At 46.2% G+C, this 9,848-nt stretch overlaps 1 pseudogene; it reads right to left on the reverse strand.

Moving 5' to 3' along the window:
• Window positions 1-5,698: 5,698 nt before the first annotated feature.
• On the reverse strand, window positions 5,699-6,638 carry LOC119940953 (annotated as a pseudogene).
• Between the last annotated feature and the right edge of the window lie 3,210 nt (window positions 6,639-9,848).

Genomic DNA, 9,848 nt, shown 5'->3' on the forward strand with positions numbered 1-9,848 from the left:
AAGAAGGGCTTGAGGTACAATGAGTAGGCTGGTATTAAAGAAGTTAGGTGTGGGTTGCAGTAGGAGATAAGGGAGGTAAGACGGAAGGAGGAGAGTTGATTAAGTACCTTGAAGCCCAAAGTTAAGTTTTTCTATTTGATTCACAGATAGGTGGTAATACAGTGCTCCGCATTAAGCGCTTGGGAAGTACAAGTTGGCAACGTATAGAGATGGTCCCTACCCTACAACAGGCTCACAGTCTAGAAGTGGGAGACAGACAATAAAACAAAACATGTAGACATGTGTCAAACAGACATCAATACAAAAAAAAATACAGGTATATAAATAAGTGCTGTGGGGCTGGGAGTGGGGAAGAGCAAAGAGAATGCGTCATGGTGGTGAAGAAGGGAATGGAACATGAGGAAAAGTGAGACTTTGTCTGGGAAGTCCTCTTGGAGGATATGTGCCTTCAGTAAGATTTTGAGGAGGTGTGGGGAGAGTATTTGTCTGGCGGATTTGAGGAGGGCGAACGTTCCAAGCCAGAGGCAGGATGTGGGCTAAGGGTCGGCGGTGAGACAGACGAGATCAAGGCACAGTGAGAAGGTTAGCACTGGAGTGAAGTGTGCTGACTGGATTGTAGGAGAGAAGCGAGATGAGGTAGGAGGGAGCAAGGTAATGTGGTGCTTTAAAGTCAATGGAGATAAATTTTTGTTTGATACAAAAGTGGATGAGCAACCACTGGAGTTCTTTGAGGAGATGGGTGTTGTGTTCAGAACATTTTGGTAGAAAAATGATCTGGGCAGCACAGTGAAGAATGGACTGGAGTGGTGAGATATGGGAGGCTGGAGGTCAGCATGGAGAGACTGATGCAGTAATCTCCTCAGGATAGGATAAGTGATTGTATTAACGTGGTAGCAGTATAGATGGAGAGGAAAGGGCGGATTTTAGCGATGTTGTGCAGGTGGGACCTCAAGATTTCATAACGGATTGAATTTGTGGGTTGAATGAGAGAGAGGAGTCAAGGATAACGCCAAGGTAATAGACCTGTGAGACAGGAAGGATGGTGGTGCTGTCTACAGTGAAGGGAAAGTTCTACTACTACTACTACTACTACTACTACTACTACTACTACTACTACTACTACTACTACTACTATTCTGAACCCCATGCTGGACAGAGACTCTGTCCAACCCGATTTGCTTGTAACCTCTCCAGCGCTTAGTGTACTACAGTACCTGACACATAGTAAGCACTTAACAAATACCACAATTATTATTCTACTGCTCATATGATCACAACTAGCTCTAAAGTTGTTGCAGAAAGGGATGGGGAAGGTGTAGTGGACAAAGTGGTGGGCGGCTCAGACTTGGGAGTGGAAACGGAAAAAGAGGATGAGAAAGGAAGACCTGAGAGGGGAGCTATAATTCTGTCTTCACTAAGGAAAGCTTTGGCTATTCAATTTCGTTTTCTGATACAGAATTGCAAACAAGGGTCCAAAGCCTCTTATTTCTTCTTAAAGAAAGTCACACTTTCAGAAGTGTTGAAATGGCGGTTGTTGGGAATTTAAAGTGGGGATATCAGTGATCAATCAGGAAAGACTTCCTGGAGAAGATGTGATTTCAGAAAGGTTTTGATGATGGGGAGAGTAGTGGTGTGCCACATGTGAAAAGGGAGAGTTCCAGGATGACAGAAGTGTGTTGGCGGCGGGAGAGATGAGGACAATATAAAAACTGTAAAAATCACAGTCCTTTTCCTACAAGGAACAGGGATATGCAGATGGCTAAATACAGGGTTCTGAACTGTGGTTTCTCATTAGATCTGTGCTGTATTCTCTCAGGAGAGCCTTATCCAGACAAAGGAATTCCCCAGGGCCTGAAGCTCCCCAGTCTGAGTTTACAACAGAAAATACGAATTAGGATTGGTGGAAGCTCTTGTTCTCTGGGTAGCTGTGGGGCTGGTTCGAGGGTAGCTCTAAGTCTCTATGCTCCGAGGAACTTTGTCCCCACCCCACCCCCACAGAGACTTATGCTCCAAACTTAGTAATCATTCCCCTAGTGCCTCCTTAGTCACTTCTCAAAGTTTATATCTCAGGCGAGGACTTGATTTGTCTACCTCTGATGCAACAATGAAATGATGAACTCTTCCTGAGTGGGTTTGATCACTCCAGTGGGATTGCTGTCGAGAAGCAGCAAGGCCTAGATCAAGGAGCACAAGCTTCAGAGTCAGAGGACCTGGGTTTTAATCCGTTGTCTGCTGGGTGACCTTGGACAAGTTGCTTAAATTATTTGTGGCTTAGCCCCTCATCTTCAAAATGGGTATTCATACCAGTTCTTCCCCCTATTTAGACTGTGAGCCCCATGCCTTGATTACCTTGTATCTATCCCTGCACTTAGTACAGTACTTGGCACATAGTAATGGCTTAACAATGATAATAATAAAAATAATACTAACGGTATTCGTGGCAAGCACTGTATTAAGCCCTGAAGTGGCTACAAGCAAATCGAGTTGGACACAGTACCTGTCCCACGTGGAGCTCACAGTCTCAATCCCCATTTTACAAATGAGGTAACTGAGGCCCAGAGGTGAAGTGACTTGCCCAAGGCCACATAGCAAACATGTGGTGCATCGAGGATTAGAACCCAGATCCGTCTGACTCCCAGGCCCGTCCTCTATCCACTATGCCATGCTGCTTCTCAATACCAAAAACTTAATAATCAAATACCAAATAACAAATACCACTATTGTTGTTATTATTATTGTTGTTGTTATTAATAATATTTCACTATTAGAGAGTTGTAAAGAATCTAGTTCCGGGTAACTCAGAACTCTTTTACATCAAAACTCCCCACAGGGTAGCAGCAGTTTGCAATTAGTCAATCGACTGTGTACAGAGAGCTGTATTGACCACTTGGGAGAGTGCAATAGAGGTAGAATATATGATCCCCACCCTCAAATAGATTACAGTCTATCACAGTATTGACTGAGTGTTTATTTTGTCTGGAGCACTCTACTGAATGCTTGTAAGCATATAATAGAAAAAACACAATCCTTGCCCACAAGGAGCTTACAGTCTAGCAGAGGAGATAGGCACTAAAGTAATTTATATATGAAGAAAGTCCTCTTAGAGTGAGTAGGTAATATGATATGTACTAAACTGTAATGAGAAGAGGTGAGTGCATAAATGCTGAAAAGAGAGTAGGGATGATGTCACCTAGGAAAAAGAAAATTAATTGCGATAGGCATCCTGGAATTTAAATAATAATAATAATATTTTTAAGCACTAACTATGCATAGGCACTGTACCAAACACAGGAGTGGATACAAGCAAATCAGTTGGACACAGTCCCTATCGACGTGGGGCTCACAGTCTTAATCCCCATTTTACAAATGAGGTAACTGAAGCATAGAGAAGTTAAGTGACTTCCCCAAGGGCACACAGCAGACAAGTGGCACTTTGGAACCCATAACCTTCTGACTGTCAGGCTTATGCCTTAGCCACTATGCAATGCTGCTTCCCTATAACTGGCCACCTAAGACACTCTTCTTGTTCTCTGAAAAACGTCCCTGATTAATTTCCAACACGCTAGTTGTCTTCCTGTGCATCTCTGTACTCTGTGTCATACTCCGGCCCACAGTACTTTAGCACAGATGGAATTATTAATTTGCCGACCTCTCGCCAATGTCTGGCTTCTGGCCTGGAACACTGTTCATCTTCATATTCAACAGATGATCACTCTCCCCACCTTCAAAGCTTTATTGAAGGCACGTCTCCTCCAAGAAGCCTTCCCTGACTAAGCCCTCAATTCCTCTTCTCCCTCTCACTTAATAATAATAATAATAATAATAATAATAATAATAATAATGGCATTTATTAAGCACTTACTATATGCAAAGCACTGTTCTAAGCGCTGACTGTGTGAAGGATCACACTTCTGTGTGACCCTTGTGTTTGTATTTGCACCCGTTTTTCATCTATCCCTCTCCACTTGGTAACATTTCCGGGAACTAAAAGGATGGCAAACCAGGTGCTAATAATGGTATTTAATGATGGCATTTGCTGAGCACTTACTATGTGCCAGGTACTGTACTACCTGGGGGGGCGATGCAAGCAAATCAGGTTGGACACAGTACCTGTCCCACATGGGGCTCACAGCCTTAATCCCCATTTTATGGATGAGGTAACTGAAGCACAAAGAAGTGAAATGACTTGCAGACTAGTCACACAGCAGACTAGTGGCAGAGCATGGATTAAAACCTGTGGCTTTCTGACCCCCAGATTTGTGCTGTATCCCCTGCAGCATGCTATTTCTACCAGCTGGTTGTCCCCTGCTGTTTCCTAATCCCAGTGCTCCCTGTGGCTCTCCATGAAAACTCAACCCCTTCCTAGAACCTCTGGTTTTATAACAACATATTTTCCCCAAACCAAATGGGATTCCAGGCCTTTCAACAAATGAATCAATCAGTCACACCCTTAGTCAATTAATGGTTTAATTTAGCACCTACTGAGTACGAAGTAATCTGTAAATTGATCTCAGGGTAATTTTTGAAAGCCTATTGATTGCCAAGTCATCCATCAGTGAATTAAATAGAATTTGTTGAGCACCTGCTGAGTGCAAAACAATCTATCAATCAATTCGATGACGTTTATTGAGGGCGTACTGAGTGTTAAGTAACCCATCAATCAATCAAATAGAATCTATTGACTGCCTATTGAATCCTAGGCAGTTTAGTAAGTGCTTGGGAGAGCACAACTGATGAAACCTACATGGTTCCTATCATTCAGAAGTTTCTAATAGAATGGTGGAGACAGTTAGAGGTGATTTCCGAGGAGTACGAGCCGAAGAAAGAAAAGGGATCAGATAGGGATCCAAATGAATAGGACAGATTTGTATGTCTGCCTAAATTAGATTAAATCAGTACAATTACAAAACAATAGACACATATAATAACAATAATAATAATAGTATTTGTTAAATGCTTACTATGTGCCAAGCACTGTTCTAAGAGCTGGGATAGACTCAAGATCTTCAGGTTGTCCCACGTGGGGCTCACAGTCCTAAATCACACTGTGAGCCCCAATCCCCATTTTCCAGATGGGGTAACAGAGGCCCAGAGAATTTAAGTGACTTACCCAAAGTCACATAGCAGACGAGTGGCAGACAGGCATTAGAACCCACGTCCTCTCAAGCTCGGGCTCCTTCCACTAAGCCATATATGAATAAGTGCTGAGGATAGATGTGAGAGGGGGGAGCGAGAGGATGGGATTGCGTTAGGGAGTGAGAGAGGACAGTGAGAAAATGAGAGTAAAAGGTGGTGAGCCTTTGACCTCTCCTCCACGTAATGACCAATGATGTCACCCCTCCAGATGGAGGGCCTCATTTAGCTCGGATATGGAAGGAGATGTACAAAAAACCCCTTGCACCTGGGGATTTCTATTGGCTTCGGTACAGATCTGTTGAGTAAATCTCGGAAAGTCTCTATTACAGAGAGGGAAAACGCTAAGTTCTCCAATGAGTGGTCGAGGGCAGAAGGGCTTTAGAAGCAGGGAGACCTGGCCAGGGGAGGAAATTTCATGAAAGTGGGTGCGCGGGTGCAAAGAGGGACGGATAACCATCAGGACCTGCTTGTTGGGCAGCAGATGAGGCATTAGACTAATATTCAGGCACTGACTCTTCCTCTTCTGCAGCCTTTCCTGTTGGATTTCATCACTGAGGAGCCTTCACCTCCTGGAGGAAAATCCAACCCGTTGCACCAGGTTCTTGAAGGCCTGCTTGACCTGCTGGTTCCGCAGGGTGTAGATGAAGGGGTTCAACACGGGGGCCACGGAGGTATTGAGCATCGCCACCCCCTTGGTCAGGTCTACTCTGTCCTTAGCGGATGGTTTTATGTACATAAGGATGCAGCTCCCATATATGATGGAGACCACGACCATTTGGGAGGAGCATGTGGAAAAGGCTTTTTTCCTCTGCTGAGTGGAGGGAAGTCTCAGGATGGTGTGGGCGATGGCCATGTAGGACATAGCCACTAACGCCAAGGTGAACAGGAGTGTCCCCACTGCCAAGACGAAAGCCTGGTGGCTCCAGGAACCAGGGGTCCGAGCAGGAGAGCAGGAGCAGAGGGGAGCTGTCACAGAAGAAATGGTCAATGTCTACCGATCCACAGAAGTCCAGCTGGAGGCCAAGGATAATAAGAGGAAAGATGACCAGGAACCCAGTTAGCTAGGAGCAGAGGACCAGTAGGGTGCAGACACTCTGGCTCATGACGGTCGTGTAGTGCAGAGGCCGGCAGATGGCGACATAGCGGTCGTAGGACATGGCAGCCAGGAGGAAAAAGTCGGTCACTCCGAAGAGGACGACGAAAAGTAGCTGAGTTGCACAGCAGTTGTAGGAAATCGTCCTATCCCCGGTGACAATTGTAGCCAGGAATCTGGGGATACAGGTAGAGGTGAAGCAGATCTCCAGAAAGGAGAAGCAGCGCAGAAAGAAGTACATGGACGTGTGGAGGTGGGAGTCCAGCAGGGTGAGGGTGACGATGGTCAGGTTGCCGGTGACGCTCAGTATGTAAGTGACAGACATGTAGAGGAGAATCACAGTCTGCAAGTCCGGATCCTCCGTGAGCCCCAGGAGGATGAACTCAGTCACTTGAGTGTGAATCTTCATGGCCGACCTGTGACTTCTGCTGGATAACACTGCAAAGCCATCAGTCTGATTTATTGGAGGGGAACAGAGGGCGTGTCGTCTCTTGGTCCAGATTAGGTGGGCAGGGACAGCTCAGGATTGCCAAGAGTTCTCCACTCCAGGCCAAGTACCCGAGACCTCTGGCATGACCAAGTGGGGACCCAGTCCTTGAGATGACTTCATGGATTTATGGCGGATACCTCCCCGTGGGAAAACGGACACCTGATTATCCCAGTCACGATCTTTAGGTTCAGCACGAAGAACCTGTTTAATGGTGGAGTAGAGATAGTATTTACTGAGAACCCTGGCTGAATAATAAATGTGCTTTTGTCAAGCTCTTACTATGTTCCAAGCACTGTACTAAGCGATGGGGTGGATATAGGATACTTAGGTCCCACTTGGGACTCACAATCGAAATGGGAGGGAGATCAAAAATTGAATCCCCATTTTGCAGATGAGGGAACTGTTGCACAGACAATGTAAACTACTGGCCCAAGGTCGCACAGCAGGTAGGTGTCGAAACATGGAATAGAACTTGTGTTCTCTGACTCTCAGGCCATGCTTTTTCCACTAGGCGAAGCTACTCTGAAGATAAGAAGATTTGGATAAAAGGTGGAGGTGGGTTGCCCAGAGACGTAGCAGCCATCAGGGTGTCTACTTGGATCAAAGGGGATAGAGCACGAGCACGACAGGTCAGAAAGACCTGGATTCTAAACCCAGCTCGGCCACTTGTCTGCTGTGTGACCTTGGGCAAGTCACTTAACTTCTCAGAGTTTCAGTTACCTCATCTGTAAAATGGGGATGAAGACTAAGGATCTTGTGTGGGGCTGGTACTGTGCCCAACTGGATTGATTACCTTGTATCTCCCCAAGCGATTAGTACAGTGTCAGGGAAATAGTACAGGCTTAACAAGTACCACAAGTATTATTATTATTACTATTAATAATACTTTTTACTATTGGGACCCTGCTCGGGACAATAAGGATGATAGAGTGAAATGGGGATAGAGCTCATTCATTCATTCATTCAATCATATTTATTGAGCGCTTACTGTGTGCAGAGCATTGTACTAAGCGCTTGGAAAGTACAATTCGGCAACATATAGAGACAATCCCCACCCAACAAAGGGCCCACAGTCTAGAAGGGGGAGATAGACAACAAAACAAAACAAGTAGACAGGCACCAATAGCATTAAAATAGATAAATAGAATTATCGATATATATATACATCACTAATGAAGTAGAGTAATAAATATGTACAAATATACACAAGTGCTGAAGGACAGCGTAGGGGATACAGCAAAGGGAGGGAATAGGGTCGATGGAGAGGGGAGGAGAAGCAGATGAAACGGGGGGCTCAGTCTGGGAAGGCCTCCTGGAGGAGGTAAGCTCTCAGTAGGGCTTTGAGGAGGGGAAGAGAGCTAGTTTGGTGTACGTGAGGAGGGAGGGCATTCCAGGCCAGAGGTAGGATGTGGGCCAGGGGTCGACGGCGGGACAGGCGAGAACGAGGAGGAGGTTAGTGGCAGAGGAGTGGAGTGTGCAGGCTGGTCTGTAGAAGCAGAGAAGGGAGGTGAGGTAGAGGGGGCAAGGTGATGGAGAGCTTTGAAGCCAATAGTGAGGAGTTTTTGCTTTATGCGAAGGTTGATAAGCAACCACTGCAGACTTTTGAGGAGGGGAGTGAAATACCCAGAGCGTTTTGGTAGAAAGATAATCTGGGCAGCAGAGGGAAGCATACACTGAAGTGGGGAGAGACAGGAGGATGGAAGATCAGATAGAGTTCGTGTGTGTGTGTGTGTGTGTGTGTGTGTGTGTGTGTGTGTGTGTGTGTATTTGTCTCTCCCAGCGGTCTCTCTGGATGAAGACCTCTTTTCCCCTACTCCCTCTCCTTTCTGCGTCACTTATACAATTAGATCTTTTCCTTTTAAGCACTTGTAATTCACCCAACCTTCAGACCTACAGCACTTACGTCTGTACCCGCAATTTATTTATGGATTTATATTTATGTCTGCCTCCTCCTTTTTACTTTTTGAATGTTGTAGTCAGGTAACGTGTCTACAAACTCTGTTGTCCTCTCTGTAGTGTTTTGTAAAGTGATTTGAGCACATTAAGCCCTCAATAAATACCCTTGATTAATTATTGTTGGATAATTATGAAGAGTCCAGTTATGAAGAGACGGCTCCAGTACAGGGTCACAGGTTCCGGGAGTTCAGGGGTCGAGGGAAGGTGAATGCGGTCGTCCACAGATTGAAGTTCTGAAATTCACAACGGGAAACGAACAGATTAAGATGACTCGTAGAGGTCCTCCCTTCCCTAGCACTCTGCCCTAATTCCGGGGGTTGGCCCAGGCCTGGGACAGCGGCAAGAAGATAACGTCATGCCTGGGTGGAATTTCCCACCTGTTCCCCTGCTTCAGGCTTGCACACACCTCTCCAGATCCTGCTCGTCTCCTCTCCCTCCCATCACCAATAGACGCGTGACTCCATATACGCCCAAGGAGGCCAAAATTTCGGCATCTTCTGGTAAGGGGAAGAGAGGAAAGGCATCAGGACTTTTCTCAGCTCATAAGAAGGGAGTCAGTTTTGACACTTTGGGCAGGAGACGGGCTTCTCTACCTAAGGCAGGACCAAGAGCGAAGGTTTTATAATCTTTGGTTTCGGTTGGGCCCATGGGGACCAATTGTGAAAACAAGGAAAGTCTCCCCAGGGGAGAGTCAGGAGACATTAATGAATGGATGATTCTTTCATGGCTCTGGCTGCGAAAGTTTAATCACCAGATTGGGGACGGTCCTTCCCTCCTGTTTGAAAAGGAAACAGGACCAGGCCAGTATATTTCTGTCCACCACGGGGAAAAGAAGTGAGGTACCTTTTCCCTCTTCCCCCTGCAGGACGGGACATTGGAGACACCTGTGAGTCTAATGCTAGCTGGGGTGTCCTGGCCTGAAAGGAGGAAGACTTTATCCCAGGGCAGCTCTAGCTCTGATCATCCCACTAGCCGGGGAAGCCGGTCATCACACTTGCTGGGGAAGCCACCATCCGACAGAACGTGGGAGTTTCCAGACAGAATCCCTCTCCTTCGGCCCCTCTGACACTCTGCTCCCCACATCCTTCTCTCTGGGGTGTCGGAGGTCCCCGTATCTCAAGGATGAGACAGTGGCGGCCGACCGAGAAACGAAGACACACCCCTTTCCTGTCA

The sequence above is a fragment of the Tachyglossus aculeatus genome, chromosome 19 (assembly GCF_015852505.1).
Source record: "Tachyglossus aculeatus isolate mTacAcu1 chromosome 19, mTacAcu1.pri, whole genome shotgun sequence".
Taxonomy (NCBI): Eukaryota; Metazoa; Chordata; class Mammalia; order Monotremata; family Tachyglossidae; genus Tachyglossus; species Tachyglossus aculeatus.